Genomic DNA, 17359 nt, shown 5'->3' on the forward strand with positions numbered 1-17359 from the left:
TTAGGTAAATTATGCAACTCGCTTCGCTCGTTGCACAACTTTCACCTGCGTGATGTAAAAACGCTCTTACTACACTTGTAATGTAAATAGCTATTACTCCATTCTTCGCTTTAAGTTCATTCTTTCGTTGTTTTAAGTACCAAATCACGGAGACATCTGACGTTTAGGTTATGTTGATTGTAGAACTTTTCTTTAAGATTGATATAGCATCCGAAAATCAAAATATTTTTGGTAACCCATATTTTTTATTGTTTTGAAATACCAAGTAGAAGACCCATCCCTAATTATTGTTATTTCTTTAGTAATATGATAGTCTAGTACTACACAGAAAAGGACTACACAGGAGAAAAAAGTTTTTTTTGGAAAACAGGTTAACAGTTATTTTTTTGTTATATAGTGGCAATTTAAATAATTTCTTCGTCTACCAGAATGTTTTCGCTTATGATATGATGGATTATTCATTTAACCTACTGAAAACCATATTTTCATAAGTCGTTCAGTATAACACTACATTTTTAACATTCAAAAACTGAGGGTCTTTTTCAATAAACAAGAACAAGAAATTCCCTCAAGTCTTTTAAACAGAAGATTCTATGTAGGTCACACCCGTAAACATAATTTCCTTCTCACCTAAAATACTGTCCAAGCCAGCAGGGTACAATTTATGCCCTCTAAAAGGGATGGTTCCACATATAGGGTTCGTCTGTAAATTTATATGGTGTTTACTTCATTCTTTTATTATTTTTTATTTGTTGCAACGCATTAACAAATCAAAAAAGAGTGTTAGGAAACCAATATAAAATCGGTTTTCGCTATAAGTTGAAAATAATACTAGATATTTTATTACTTTTATGTTTAGAATCGATCATTGTGAACCATTATGATGTATGATTTAACTAAAAAGTTAAATGGAACTTTAAAAATTAAAAATTTATCAATTATTAATAGTTATACAGAAAATAATTCACCTGATAAAATTATTTGACACAACTTAAAATTTTAACTGTTCTTCGAAATAAGAAAGATTTAGCTCTGATGTAAGATAAGGCTACAATTAAGAAGTTCTTGGCTTTCTGACAAGACCTAACGATCTTGACGAAGGTGACTTTTGTTTGTAAGGTTTAATTTTCTCCTTTCTAAAATTAACACTAAAGCTCTTATATTACTATTTAAAAATCACTAATAAAATGTTGGTAAAAATATCCTTGGATTAGTTTTGCATATCTTAGAGATATCTCTGAAAATCTTACAACATGACATAATATTATTCGCAACCATCTATATTGAAAAAATAATTTAAAAGGAAGCTTTTGTCAATTCATTGGGTCGGCGAACTTGGAGGGTAAATCAAATTGATGTTTTTTTAAATGTAAAAAAAATACCAGCGTTAAGCCTACGTAATATTAGATGCTACCATCAGAGGAAAATCTTTTAAACTTTATTGATAATCAATTATTGAAACACGAAGAGACATGATTCAACTTAGTTTTGTTACCTCTCAAGCTATAATTAACAAAGCATACCTAAATATCAATTTTGTTAATTGTGAAGATAAGCGACCACAGTACAATCACAAATAGATTTTAACAACGGAAATTAGTTTGAGTGGTAAATTATATTTGCACAGACAGTTCTTGGAATTACCTAACAATCAACTAATATTTGCGAAAGGAGTTCAGTTACAGTGTAATTACCGTTGTATGTCTATGGTCTGGGTGTAAACTGTTTAGTGACGTGGGTGATGCGAAATTTGCGAATTAATGTATCCAATAAGGGTTTCTTTTGTAAAATACTTTTATAATACTCGCTTAATGTTTATTATCTAGTGGAGGATGGTCTTTTAACAGGTTATTTCTATTATGGCTTCACCCAGAATCCTGTGATTTATTTTAGTGTGCTTTCAGAGTACCTGTGCTGCTAAAAACCCCTGATTTATAAAATTATTTTTACGTGAATTGTAATTTAACAGATGAATCATCAATTGAATTTTTAACTACAGTTGAATTGAAAACAAGACACGAAACAGTTGAAAAAGAAAATTATTTTCAAAAATGCTTTTTTGATCGATAACAGTAAACTGTTTCTATAGTATATTGTACAATGTTAATAACATATAGTATAATATTGTAAATTAGCTGTTTTATCAATGTTATAATTTTATTTTTTTAACAAGTTTTATTTTTGTTTTCTACAATCTATTTTTATTTAAGCTATATCATCTAAATCCTACAAAACATCTCATGGTTCTATACATGAAAAAATATGTAATCTGCGCACGAGTTCCCTATTGCTGGTCTATAGTGGAGCGCAAAGTTTCAGCCCGCGAAGTCCCGGGCTCAAATCCTGCCTTACAGCTATGGATGTTTGGTGATAATACCATGACCCTATGAGACTATCCTAAAGTACTGTGTAAAACCAGTTCCGGGCTAGAAAATAGCACCCTAGGATGTGTAGATGGGACAGTAAAAAACGTATCCTTTCGTATATTTTATTGTAAAATTTTCATACTATTACCATATCCATTAGTTAGATATATACATAAAAGTTAACATATATTGTGAAATGACGTATATTTATATTTAAACTATCTCCAACAGTATTTCAGTAAAACACCAGATACAAACGCCATTGTGTTTAGGTGAATGGAGAAGAACAATCGGTCGGTTGATTGAACAAACCGCAAAAGGCGAAACATTGATTTCTTCTCTACGCCGGAGGTAACTGTGTTAATTGTCTCAACACAAAAAAAAAATGCTGGTAAAGCATACGGGAAAAGACTTTGTTTACATAGCGATGGTTGTTACGATGGATTCACATAACGACATATCTACATGAGAGATTCAAATGACAGTTCTTTAGTCATATACATAAGATTTTAGTATTTAAATAAAAGTATAGTAAAATTTTTATATTAAGATTTTAGTAATATACATAAAATCTTTCTTCTTGTGTTGTATCATAAATATAATCACCTAAAAATATTTAAATGACTCAAAATAAAGAATGACCTTGATTAATTACTCCTGCCACCTTCTGCATAACATTTCCTTTGTCAAGGATCGAACTGCTATAGAATGATAAATGATTTTTTTTCAAACTAAACATTTTTATTTCAACTGATGAAACAGCTGATCGATTGAAAGAACAGCTGGTCTTAGTCAGCAAAAAAGCTACACAGATCACCTCTCACCATTCTACACTCATCTCATATTTGGGTTAAAATACGCACCAAGGTTGCTTCTCTATTTCAATTGTGCTAAAACTTAAATACAAATGATAACCCAACAAAACACAAAGTGACCTTGACAAATCTATTGATTCCACCAAGTCAGTTCCGTTTCCTGGCAGAACACGTGGTTGTAGTATCGGTTGTAGAACTTTGGGGTGGTGTTGGGACGGGTTGGAAGATCGATATGGTACAGAGGCTGAGGAGAGAGTGAGAGGGGAGTGAGGGACAGTAAGGCCCGAGCCTGCTAACAGTGCTGTTGTGTCGGGAGTGAGTGTTTAAATAACAACACCGGCTAGGATACCCACAAACAGGTATATATATATATATAGACATGACGTCACTTTGTGTCGGTTAAATTGGCGAATTATTTGGTTCATATGATGTACGTAGTGTTAGGTGTATCAAAGTTCATGAGACTGTACCTATCAGAAACCATAGGCACGTAATAAATATTTTTTTTGTGATATTAAGTTTTTTCTAAAGTGCATTGAAGTAAACAATAGCATAGGTGCAACATTCTCTTAAAGATGACATAGCTAAGGCAAAGTGCTTTGATATGATCTCTGACTTCATAGTTGCTAAAAGTCCTGTTTCCAAAAAGAAATATTATATAATCAAAACCTGTCAAGACACATCTGTCATTAGTGAGTTACTCTAACAATCTGTAGTATGTTGATTGTTTTTTGTTTAAGATATGTTTAAGACATAATTATACGCTAGTTAGACAAAATAATCAAATCTTTGCTTTACCAATTTAGATATCACGGTAAAATTACAACAGTTATTGCCACACTAATCATTATTAGATTCATTCATTGTAATCAAATCAGTGTTTGCATAGTTATATATTTTTGATAACTTTTAAATAAAATTATCACGATAATAGGCTTCATAAACGCGTTTTTATTGCAGAAGATTCTAAATTATCTAACCAATAAGTGTTATTAGGGGTTTTCCACGTTATTGTACGTTTGGTTGTGTTTTCAAAGTAATCACATGACATTAATGTTTCACAATCTTAAAATGTTATTAGTCAATTGAATACATATACGTAGATATATATATAAAGAGTAGAACACTACATGTTCATATCGAGTTGATATTTCAACATTTGTTTAAATCTAGGTAAACGGTTTTACATTCTACTATACACTAAATTTAGCTAAAAGATTAGCAGTTTTTGTCTGGTGTTGTGGCTCCAAAAACAAAATACAGTTTATCCATGTGTTATACTAACTATTGTAGGGTGCTTAAGATTTTGAAAGGCTATAATAATACACGTTCAAGTAAGGAATACATCTAACTAACTAATTAAAAAAATAAAATATTTACTAAGGGTTTATAAAAAACTTTGAAGACCAGAACTAAATAACCACTTGTTGCCGGTGTCAAGGTGATTTAGTTTCCGTTGAGTCTACGTAAGCGTCTTAACTGTTACTGGAAAAAGAGTTCTAACTTAGTTACTTATGATATTAACTAAAGAGGAATACTATGAACATTACTGGTAATGTAAATGTGTTGTTAAATAAGGAAATACTGAAATTAAGTGTAATGATTGTAACATGAAATATATCGGCCAAACAAAAAGAAAAATCCAAACCAGATTCAAAGAACACCAAGCTCATACAAAATACAGAAGACCTGAAAAATCAACCCTTGCTAGCCACAGTATTAATACAGGACACATTTTCAATTTGGGAAACCTTAAACTTTTGAAACAAATTATAAAACCTCAACATCTTAATGCGTGGGAATCTTATTTTATAGAAAACACAGATCAAAATTATTTGTTAAATAATGAAGACGGCTCAATTATGAACTCGGAATTACTTAAAATAATTACATCAAGAAAAACACTCTAATATATCCAAATTTCAAAAGATTATTTTTCATATATTTTTCCAATATCCTCTTCATCATCTGTTTTAACATTACTTTAAAATTAATTTATTATTGTAAATATTTACTTTTTTATCAGTTTAAACACAGCCTGACGATGGAAACATAGTTTCTGAAAGCGCTTGTGGATTAAAATAATTTATTATATATTGGCCTTGTTGAACTTTTAAATTTAATTATACATTATACATATCACTAAGGAAATACTGTGTTCAAAATAAAATGGAATTATTTTAAATTTGTACTTTAAGAAGTAATGCACTTCAAGGGGCATTCACATTCACATGTCTTGCATTATTCATTGATATAACGCTTTTGTGGAAATAGTAGTTCACTACTTAGTTGCTTTTGTCGCTGCCTTTAAAAAAAGGCTCATTTTCAGGTTCAATACCAAAGAAAGCATGGTATAGTGTATAAATTATATGGATAAGCGTTTATTCAAGAAGTGACATAAGCTCTCATTCAACTCAATACTACATTTATTTTTTTCAATTTTTGTTTTTCATACTTGAGTAGTTAAGGGCTCACAAGATGTAAAAAGAGGATGGATTTAATTGTGACATAATTCAAATGTTAGTACGTTAAAACAGTAAAAAATGAATAATTTTAGATAGTTTAAGATTGGTATGTTTTTTACACTAAAGTTTTAACATGAAAAGGGTCCATGCTGTAAATAACACAACAAATACTAAAAATTGACCGATTCTTCATACTGTGTTGGAAAAATCGTTCTGTATGATACCTAGTGATATCGTAGCTGAGGGAACGTATGGTAAAGTATTTAATAAATACAGTTAAAAGATTATATTCATTCAACGTACAGACTTGGCTTTTTAAATATTATAATCAATTGTCAGTTGGTTCATTCCCTGATTACTCTTTCTCCATTTTCCTCCAAACTACATAAAAACCACGGGAATTTTCTAGTAGGCTACGAGACTAATTGCTTTAAAAAAACTAGAAATCTATAGATTTTCTTAAATTGGCTTAGGTAATATCCCCCATGCCTTGGATGGGCGCGTGAAAAAAAAATATTGGGGTTAACTAAATTTTTATTCAATGTCAGGTTAAGGAATTGGATTTGCATTGATAGGAGGGAAAGCCTTAACATCCTGTCAGATGAAACTCATCTTAGTTATTAATAAAGCACCTGAGCTCAAAAGGTTGATTTACTGAATTACTTTGTGTTTTAACGTGTTTTTTAGATAAACAGTTATTTATTGTAAATTGTATACTTGACTTTAATTTCTTCAAATATTTTGGCACTGTCATACTGGCCATCTGGATTATTGGCAGCTAAAATGTGAAACATACCACATTGGAATACCTTAATGCGTATTATTCAATTTCACGATTGTTGATGGATCCAATAGATTAGATGCAACCCCCAGTTAGCAGGAAAAGCCACTGAAGGTTTAGGGAAATGAACTTTACCGAATAAATTAGAATTATAATTCGATGTTTCAACTAGGTTTAGTCTTATTAGTCCAAGGGTACGTCCAAAGGTATTTAAGGTTTAATTTCTACTGAATACCAAAGCATTGTTGGACCAAGGCATTGTTGGAAATTCCTACATATATGAATGTTGTATTGCAGACTTTGATAGTAAACAATCCCAACACAATAAAAAATGTGCAGCATTACCATCCAAACTAGAGAGCTTAACTGGTTTGGTGAGCGTGCCAATTGGGGTGGTTAAAATGTTTGTTCAAAACTGTAGACCTAATTCACACAACAGTTATAACAGATGCATTTAAAACTCAGTTTAAAGTTAGTGTTTCGGAAAATGAACCTCACAACGTTATCCCTAATACAATGTGCATTATTAACTTTTATACAGAATTTAAATTAATTGATTCTTTAAAAAATTTGCAATTAAAATAATTGATAAATATTAACATATTTGGTATACTTGATAGTTATCTCGTTATACTGCTGGAGTTGAGCAATTCGTGGGTATTTACACATCTAATATCACGGAAATCAGAACAAGAACTACATGGATCATAAACATTAACCAATGACGTCGTGGCCCAAATCTTATACCAATAACATAACATTAATCATGGTTTGCACATTTTCTTATACAGTAGTTTCATTTTAATAATAGTACAAACATGTCTACTTTCGAAACATTGATAATTTGTTTATGATAATGATTCATACCGTTTCTGTCCTAAGTGGATAATATGCAATGTATTGCAGTATTATGTGAACCAATAACACTCAATCCTGCTTTAGATTAAGCTTGAAATACAAATTTGTGGTTAAAGCTTTACTTAGTGTTGTTACGAAAAAAAATCGTACTATACGTTGATACCTTCTGGGGAAGAAGTTATTAATATTAAATCAAAAGTATGTCTAGCATGAAAATTAGGTTTTTTAATCGGTACTTTGGTACTCTGTACACAGTTTAAAATTTGACGCGAAAATTACACAACTGAAGACAAAGGTACACAGAACCCCAAGCAAACCTAAGCTTAATTTTTCTTGAGCATTTGGATGCCGAAAAATGTTTTGTGGAAACAAAATATGGGTAATGAAACCGTTTTAACATTGGATTTCATGGCCAAGTATGCTTACCACTTCAACCTGAAAATCTCATTCTTTTGACAAAGGTTTATTTTGTCCCTGGCAGAACGAATTTTTTTCATTTTAATCTTGTGATTAAATTCCCCCCTAGCTCCTATCTTACTTTATGTGGAAAGTTACAAACATAAAATGTATAATGGAATTTTATTTGAAGATGAGGACTAATTCGTCAAAACACAACATCCTGGCCTACCGCACACGAGAGACTTTTTGTCGGCCGACTGTTGGCTATCTGTCTGGCTGGAGTCGGGGGGACAATCGAAAAATCGTTAAGACTGTTTGGTCGTTGACTATGGGTGCGCACACGACACGACTGTTTAGTCGTCTTTCAAGTGTCAAATGGATGTACATGAAAGAAACCGCTGTCATATGTGCGTTACTGACAAGATTTCGTGCAAGAAAACTTAAGAGAAAATACTGGGTGCATCTAATTTATAGTCCGAGAACCTTGAAAGGCCAGATTTACCTCTATACTCGGATTTGAGGAAATATCCGGACAAATTTTTCATGTGCTTATGAATGAGTGTTGATTTTTTTTACCAATTGTTAATACCCCAGTTTCAAAAACACTCTCCGTTCAAATTCACACATACATATATATACTGTATATATTTGTCCGTTAACAAGATAAATCGAACAAAATTATCCGATTTTGATGTGATTTGGTACAAACGTGTAAATCTACATGTATTTTATTCGAATGAGTTCGCAAACCTGCATGACTATTGTCATGTAATTCATACGTAGAACATTAAACTGTTGTAGTTTGCTTGTTTATGGATGTATTTTGATAAAACTTGGCAAATCTATTTATTTTATACTCAGCTATTAATGTTTTACTAAAACACATCCTGAATACCCTCCCTGTAGTAGCAAACCTAGGTACTCGTTTATCCTAATTTTATTGAAATAGATTAAATAAAAAATTAAATCAGGCAAATGGGAATTCACTTAGTCTGCAGCTTTGCTGCAGCGGGGGTATTTTTTTATTATGACCAAATACTCTTTCAAAGTCTTTTTATAAAGAGGGGACCATGCCTCAACTTCATCGATAAGTTTATCAACTTTCTCGTCCCTCAAAACACATGCACTGGTGGTTGTCGAAGCCATAATAGTAACAATAACACACAAATAATAATACTTATCATAATAACAATAAGGCCTACCGCACACGAGAGACTTTTTGTCGGCCGACTATTTAGTCGTAGTCGGGAGTCAAAGTCGGCCCCATAGTGGTAAATCTGAGCGCGCACACGGGCCGACAGCAGCAAGACAGTCGGCAGACTGTCTTCAGACTGTCGGGGAGGTTTGGTGCTGACCGATTTTCCCGCCGACTGCTCCCCGACTCAACTGTCGTGTCTTATTGATAAAGGCATGGAGATAAGTTTGATCGCGCACACTGACGACTAAAAAGTCTGTCTGTCTGCAGTCGAGTGCGTTGTTATCATGTGTATTATTATTGTTATTATGATTAGTATTATTATTTGTGTGTTATTGTTATTATTATTGCTTCGACAACCACAAGTGCAAATGTTTTGAGGGACGAGAAATTTGTTGATAAACTTTTCGATGAATTGGAGGCACGGTCCCCTCTTTATAAAAAGCCTTTGAAGGAGTATTTGGACATATTAAAAAGTACCCCCGCTGCAGCAACCCTGCTGACTAAGTGAATTCCCATTTGCCTGATTTAATTTTTTACTTAATCTATTTCAATAACATTAGGATTAACGAGTACCTAGGTTTGCTGCTACAAGGAGGGTATTCAAGGCGTGTTTTAGTAAAACATTAATAGCTGAGTATAAAATAAATTGATTTGCCAAGTTTTATCAAAATACATCCATAAAAAAGCAAACTACAACAGTTTTTACTTGTTCTACTTAAGAATAACATGGCAATTTTAACTTTAAATATTTTGAAATTTCCCTGTAACCATTATGATAACAATTAGCATGCTAAATTAATTATTTTGTTAAGCTCTGCAAAATGGTTTCTAAAGAAATTGCGGAACCTTTTGTTTTTATCGTAAAAAAATGGGAAAACCCCATTTTTACCCGACGAAACCCCCCATAAACCCCCGTTCCCATAGTCCGATCATGCTGGTTCGCGAACTCGTCCGAATAAAATACATGTAGGTTTACACGTTTGTACCAAATTTCATCAAAATCGGATCATTTTTGCTCGAGTTATCGTGCTAACGGACAAATATATATATGTGTGTGTGTGAATTTGAACGGATGGTGTTTTTGGCCTCTGGGGACATCAAAATGACAAGGTAAATCGGTTCCGGGACCACATTTTACCATGAGACCTACGGTTACAGCTTATTCCCTAACCGTTATGGAATGAGGTATTTGAAGCCGGGGTATTAACAATTGGTCAAAACTAACCCTCATTCATGAGTACATGAACAATTTGTCCGGATATTTCCTCAAATCCGAGTATAGAGGTAAATCTGGCCTTTCAAGGTTCTCGGACTATAAATTGGATGCACCCAGTATTTTCTCTTACGTTTTCTTGCACGGAATCTTATCAGTAACGCACATATGACAGCGGTTTCTGTCATATACATCCTTTTGACACTCGAAAGACGACTAAACAGTCGTGGCGTGTGCGCACCCATAGTCAACGACCAAACAGTCTTGACGACTTTTCGATTGTGCACCCAACTCCAGCCAGACAGTCGGCAGACAGTCGGCCGACAAAAAGTCTCTCGTGTGCGGTAGGCCTAATAATACACATGATAACAACGCACTCGACTGTGAGACAGACAGACTTTTTAGTCGTCAGTGTGCGCCCTCAAACTTATCTCCGTGCCTTTATCAATAAGACACGACAGTTGAGTCGGGGAGCAGTCGGCGGGAAAATCGGTCAGCACCAAACTGCCCCGACAGTCTGCAGACAGTCTGCCGACTGTCTTGCTGCGGTCGGCCCGTGTGCGCGCTCAGATTTACCACTATGGGGCCGACTTTGACTCCCGACTACGACTAAATAGTCGGCCGACAAAAAGTCTCTCGTGTGCGGTAGGCCTAAGGATAACACAGGATCACTTTGGCAGTGTTCAGGTATCTTTATACCTTTTATAGTTTGCATACTGATTCAGAAACAAAACAACATAGACATTAAAATAATATATGATGCATACTTATTGGCCATATGAAAATGTTAATACTCTCAATCATCTCAAGGTATAAAATTCCAACCATCTAACATTTTTTAGTAAGTCGTTATACTATCTTATGCGTTGCTGGTCTTAAGTGAATACGTTAGTCAATTATTTAATAATTCTGATCGTATTGATGCTATAAGGTCTAATGAGCGTCTAAAATAATCAATAGTCAACGCTCTTTATGTTATAATTTACCCTCTTACACAAACTGAATAACACTTGACTCAGCATTATTTATAATTATAGAGTCTTGCTATTATTGAAATAACTCTAGCATAATAAATAACTGGCATTACTCTAACACTCCTCCTACTTAAAGTTATTGCAATAGAAATTTGGGCACAATGTTTAAAACTGTAGGATATTCCTTAGCCCTGTTACTTAAGGCCTTACATATTGCCAAGAGATAAAAACTAGTAATGCACTGGAAATGCTTTTTTAATATCCTTTCTCTTAAGTAAACAAAGACACTCAGCCATTGCATTCTTAACAAAATGACATATTGTATTATAGTCTGTACTATAAGTTAATAAGGATAACAGTTTATATCATGTTCAGACTGTGTTAATTTTTTTCTCTACCTGTGTAGAGAAAAAAATTAACACAGTCTGAACATGATATAAACTAACTATGTATCGTTAGGGGCAGAAAACCATGATAAAAATATAAATCAACAGAAATGTCATTAAATAAACAATATATTGAAGATACAAAATAGTAAAAACAAACTAAATTAAAACTATGAAGATGAAAAATTAATATTAAAATTGTAGTTTGGTTGTATTATTTAAGCTACACGAGCCAAAGATAAATTAGAAAAGTTTCTAAAGTTACAAAGAAATCTAATTCTCCTCTCCTTTCATCTCCCCAGCCTAGTAATTAAGGCCACCCGATAAAAGCATTAACTTATCGATTTTATTCATCACATAAAGATGCAAACAACCTAATTAAGATTCCCTCTTTGCTAATCAAAGTTTTTTTTTACTATACTATTACTATACTACTTCTTTTACTATTCATATTTTTATTCATTTTAAACGTATTCACATGTGTGGTCAAAAATATTTTGTATTATATAAAACTTCTACAAAGAAGTACTAAAATATAAAATTTTTGTATTGGATGCAAATTGGGCTTGAATATAATAATTTAGAGTCCTACCAATAATTTAAATAGTTTTTGATTATGGCATTTTTGAACTGATTAATAATTTTCTTTTGATTTTAGTAAAAACAACAACAAAAAACTTTGGAGTAATGGACACTATGACTTATCGAGAAATAGACCTAGCCTTTTATTGAGATAATCTGTTTAAATATATATTTCAGTGCTTTTTAATGCAATAAATTTGTTATCATATTGTAACTTTTTGTTGTAACTGTCACAGAACAAGGAAATTTAAAATTACCTCAGACGCAAAACAATTTTCCTTACTATGTCGATGAATAACATTCTTAATTCTTAATCAAAGCATAGTGATTAACACCAACGTTCATACATCCTACTGTTTGAAAGTTTGAGTAAAATTCTGCTGAAATAACTCTCATAGTAGTTCTTTGTGAATTGAATATAAAAATGAATCTTTATATTTTTACCTTATAAGGTGGTGTTTACCTTAAACCGTTCGACCTGCAAATCTAGCGTTTATGTGACGGATACGTATTTTAAGATGGGCCTTTTGATGAATATAACATTCCGTTTTTTACAATCTTTTTTAATGTAAGCTTTACACAGTGTTTTTGTCTACATATTTGCTTTTTTATGGGAACTCCAATATTGTTGACTGAAATGAAAACGTTTCAACATGCAGCTAGACAAATCCGTAAAGATTACGTCATAAGCTTACTTGGTCGCAAGATTTGATGATATAACGACTGACCACTTTCCTTATAAAACTCGCATTGAACCCAAGTACGTGATGACTGTATGAGCTCACCACAAAAATCTCGTGCTGTGGTCTTGATTGTTGACTTGATATGTCAGATTATTAAATTTAATTTTCCATCACAACATGATTTTGTATTTTAGAAATATGACTTAAAATACATTGTTGTATATTTCTGTACTCTTCTGTTGAACAGCGGATTTCCAATTGTAAATAAAAAAATAATACTATCAGTCATTACCAACAAATCGACTTTAATTATACAAATAGGTTTAATGGAAATTTTCGTAAACGTTTCTAAAATCCATTGGCATGATTGTTATCCAGCTGATATTGATTAATCAACAATTTACAAATTTTTGATGTTTTTTGGGAAGATAAATTATTAAAGTATAATAAATTACTACAAGAATACTTTGTTTGAAATGGACCGTTTCCTTATATTGCATAACAATAAAATTTAAAATAGAAAAAAATTAATTCGGGAACATAAAAGTGTTATACAATTTTTATGATTTATTTGTTAAATATCAAAACAGCTGTGGTACGTTATCAGCTGATTGTATGGAAATGTGTTTTTGTGGACGTAGAAATGTTGAGAAAACTGTGAACATACAAAAACGTTTATTTCTTTCTAAAACTAAAACAGAGTGCCGACAGTATAAACACTTTCATTGCTTGCCAAATTTGTAGAGATATTTATTTAATATTGAATATAATGCATTGTTTTACAAATTAAAAATGTCGTGATTAAAAACAATAAATTAATAAAATTTAAAGAATCTAGTTTTATACTTTATTGTATAGAAGAAATATACGACTTTTTTGGTTGTGTAAAGGTAGTTAGAAGGGGCTAGAAATGTTTCCGATATTTGTAGATTATTGTTGTTTTGTTAAACAAATATAAATTGTAATTTCAATTAGACAATTGAATACAAATTTCCCTTTACAATCTACTTTTGCCTTTACAAACTATTAAGATAATTAGTCTAGCTGTAGGTCACAGAAACATAAAGGTCAAAGGTCAAAACACACAGCTTTGTTTAATAATTTAGACCCTGTGGCTCAGGTATTTCATTAAACTGAAACAAGGCAAATTGGTTGTGGTTAGAATGGAAATGTTTTAATTGAATTTAAAGTATAACAATGTATGCAATATACAACGTTATTGATATCAAGTAAAAATTATGTATTTTAGTAACAAATGTAATTTTGAAATTTCATAAGCTTATTATGAATGCCCCAAATAATATTTGCAATTATAAATAAAATTAAAATCAATTATTCGGCTGTAATGGGATGCCCAAATTAATGATACTAATGAAATTCCAGTATGGGTTTTGATGGGTTTTTGGATTAACCAAGGGAGATCCTACGTTGAATTTTTTTATCGCAAAGTAATAATATTGTAGGTAAGTAATTTATCCAGCAAAATGTATTCAGTTTGATTAAACGATTAAAAAACTTTCTTCAAAATAAAAAAGTTTTGAATTAAGACCATATTATTTTAATTTGAATGCTGATGGCTTTCAAGACGGATATAAAATTAAATAATCTTAAATTGCAGTTTTAAAAAGTACTTGTTGATTTAAGATTAGAAAAGTTTATAGTAGTTGCAAATGAATCTAATTTTCCACTTCTTTAAACTTGACGCAAGGTAATTAAGGTCAAACAATAAGCCTCTTGAATTGATTATATTTATCGTACGTATACGCAAATTGGTTTCGTAGCACTTAGGTTTTCTTCTAATTGGTTAAAAATAAGCCAAGCCTGACAAACCTTACGCTTGTTGTGATTTCAAAATGTTTCGGTGAAATTTCAATCAAATATTTCTTGTTTTCTTTATTAATTCTTCATATTTTATGGGTTTTACTTTTTGTATGCTTCTTCATTTTAAATGATACAGGTATTTTCCTCTTATTTATAAAGCAATTTTAAAGATACGTTTTATTATGGAAAGAGAACGAGTAATATATGAGAACTGTAAAAGTAATAGTACACAAGTAAAAGTAAACGTAAATGATAGTAAAATGTACAAAATATTTGAAAGATTCTATCGAAACAAATAAATTTAACTTTGTAGCATATAAAAACACAAACACATGGACGTTCTACTAGAGAATGTAAAGGATTGTTGCCACGACGTTTAAAATAGTTAAATACAACCTTTGTGTTTTGACATTTGACCTTACTTCTGATTAGTTAGTAAGTTTGTTAATACCAGGGAACTATATCTAGTAAACTTGTGCGTAATCAATAACAAAAATTAATAATGCTGGAATATATAAATAGGCTTAAACTTTTTATCCACACACAAGCTGGCAATTGAGAATGATTGTTCATTTTGTTTTGTTTTCTGATCGAAGCTGCATCCTCAATTTAATTATAAACCAGTTTAATACAAATAAGACCATTTATTTGGTTTTGATACAGAAATATCAAGTTTATGACTTAATGAATGTCCGCAACAGCTGTATTTGAGATAAAGAGTTTCTTAAAAATCGAAAGTTTTAAAGATATAATTCAGTGTTTTGAAAGCCTCTAATCTTATTTCCTCCATACAAAGAGGTAAAAAAGAACAACTTAATCAATATATTAGTGATGGAATATTGGTGAGTCGTTGGCTCAGTTGGTAGCGTCACGTACTTCGGGCCCAAGGCAGCGATGTCGTGGGTTCGGATCCTGGTCACTGCCACTAAAATTTATCAGCAAAGTTCACCTTCGTACTGTACCGGCTCACTCCTTGCTTTGCTGGATACTTTCCAGGCACAGATCTGTAGTCTATGTGGACGGGTAAATTCAAGGTTAAAAGAGGTAGCCAACCTCTTAAAAAAATAATGCATTGATTGGAAATCAGAGTTTTCTAAAGTAATATGATGGAATATCCCAACCAAAAGATATTCAAATAGTTGATTGATAGTATGGTTTTAACATATCATCCTAACGAATAAATATGGTTCTAACAAGAACAAGTATGTGATGTAAACGTTTGTTTTATGTGATGTGGTTTAATTTGTTAAATTGAAATCATAATTTTAGGAGTGCGGCTGTATTAGTAGTTATCCTCCAGAATCCCTATATAAATTAAAATAATGTAAAAAAACACGAATTTAAAATTTTAATAAAATTGACAGGGGCCTTATGGGTTGCCATGCTGGTGTCAAAATAACAACAAAAAATAAACAGATAATTAAAGCAAATGGAATAAATTACAATCACATGTTTTGATTACAGCGTGGGGTGAAAATAGAGAAGCCTGTACATTACATATTTTTGGTCAAGTTTTCGACCACTGGACGACCACTAGTATACGTAAATCTGCACATAATTGGACATAAAATAACTACTTTTCCTTAAGATAGGGTTTAAAGATACTAGTGTATCCTAAGAGTTCTACAATCACGTGTACGCTGGAACTCATATATGTTCATGTCACTATAAAAAATTTTAAACGTTTTGACTATTTTGATCGATTTCGATTTTGGATTTTAGAAACTATAATATTCTTACGATAAATACTATTAGGCCAAAATTGATAAACACTATAGAATCACTTTTATTCGTTATTCATTGGACATTATCTGTCAGGGTGGAGTTTATGAATTTTCCATTGGTTTTCTGAAAGGCTGAAGACCTCTTTATGCCGTTAAGTGGAAGGGTGTAAACATAAATACAGGTTTGTTAAGGTTATCTTGATACTGCGTTTCAAAAGTGACTTTTAGTCTTTAAATCAATGATATAAATGAATAAATCTAATTAATTTAGTAAATACAAATTGATTTCGTTTGAATTAGAGTAATTCCAATTTAGTAATCTGTGTACAATTGCATGGGTTTCATATCAGGATAGTTTATATCAAGCAATACAGTTTAATCAACGTCATTAGTTGATATTAGATTATATAATTGTGTAATGTACCTATCTCAATCGACCAATGGGTTCCTAATAGAATCTATATAAGGGCTATATAATCTATGAGAGCAACACGAATCAACATTGCTTGACATTGAATGTATCTTTGCATAGTATTACATCGTTCAATTTGGTTTCCTAATAGCTAATAAATCAAGTTGATATAATATTAGAGCAACACAATTTAGTCAGTGGAATTGATTAAAATTAGGATAAATGTGATTAATGTATCGTTATTATCCGTATTAGTGGTTAAGCAGTTATTATGAATGTCACTATACAGTATCCATTTCACTAGATATAACAAGTTAGATGGTAACATTACATAAATTAACACTTTTGTCTACACAAACTAACAAGATAATTAGTCTAGCTATAGGTCACAGAAACATAAAGGTCAAAGGTCAAAACGAACACCATCTATACTATTATATAAAAATCTAATGGTGTCAGTCTGTATGTGTATTACTAATAGACGCAAAAACTACTGAACCGACTGGGCTTAAATTTTACAAAAATATAGCTACCATACCAAGGACCATTATAGGACTATTCACACTTTGATACTGACCGTGGGCTTTGCCCCTTTGGCTTTAAATGTTCTGAGGTGAGGATTTTAAAAGTAAATATTGATTTGTCTCCATGGCTGCGATTAGAACACTAATAATGTTTGTTT

At 31.8% G+C, this 17359-nt stretch overlaps 1 protein-coding gene across 1 annotated transcript in view; it reads left to right on the plus strand.

Annotated features, from left to right (window-relative positions):
* Positions 1–3467: 3467 nt before the first annotated feature.
* Positions 3468–17359, plus strand: part of LOC128990405 (uncharacterized) — a 382719-nt gene continuing 368827 nt past the window's right edge. The window contains exon 1 of the mRNA XM_054412754.1: positions 3468–3540. The gene's annotated coding sequence lies outside the window, so the exon portion shown is untranslated. The remainder of the gene's footprint in view (positions 3541–17359) is intronic.

This window comes from Macrosteles quadrilineatus, unplaced genomic scaffold (genome assembly GCF_028750875.1).
Source record: "Macrosteles quadrilineatus isolate MER2022 unplaced genomic scaffold, UCM_ALF_1.0 Scaffold_3__2_contigs__length_128488019, whole genome shotgun sequence".
Lineage (NCBI taxonomy): Eukaryota > Metazoa > Arthropoda > Insecta > Hemiptera > Cicadellidae > Macrosteles > Macrosteles quadrilineatus.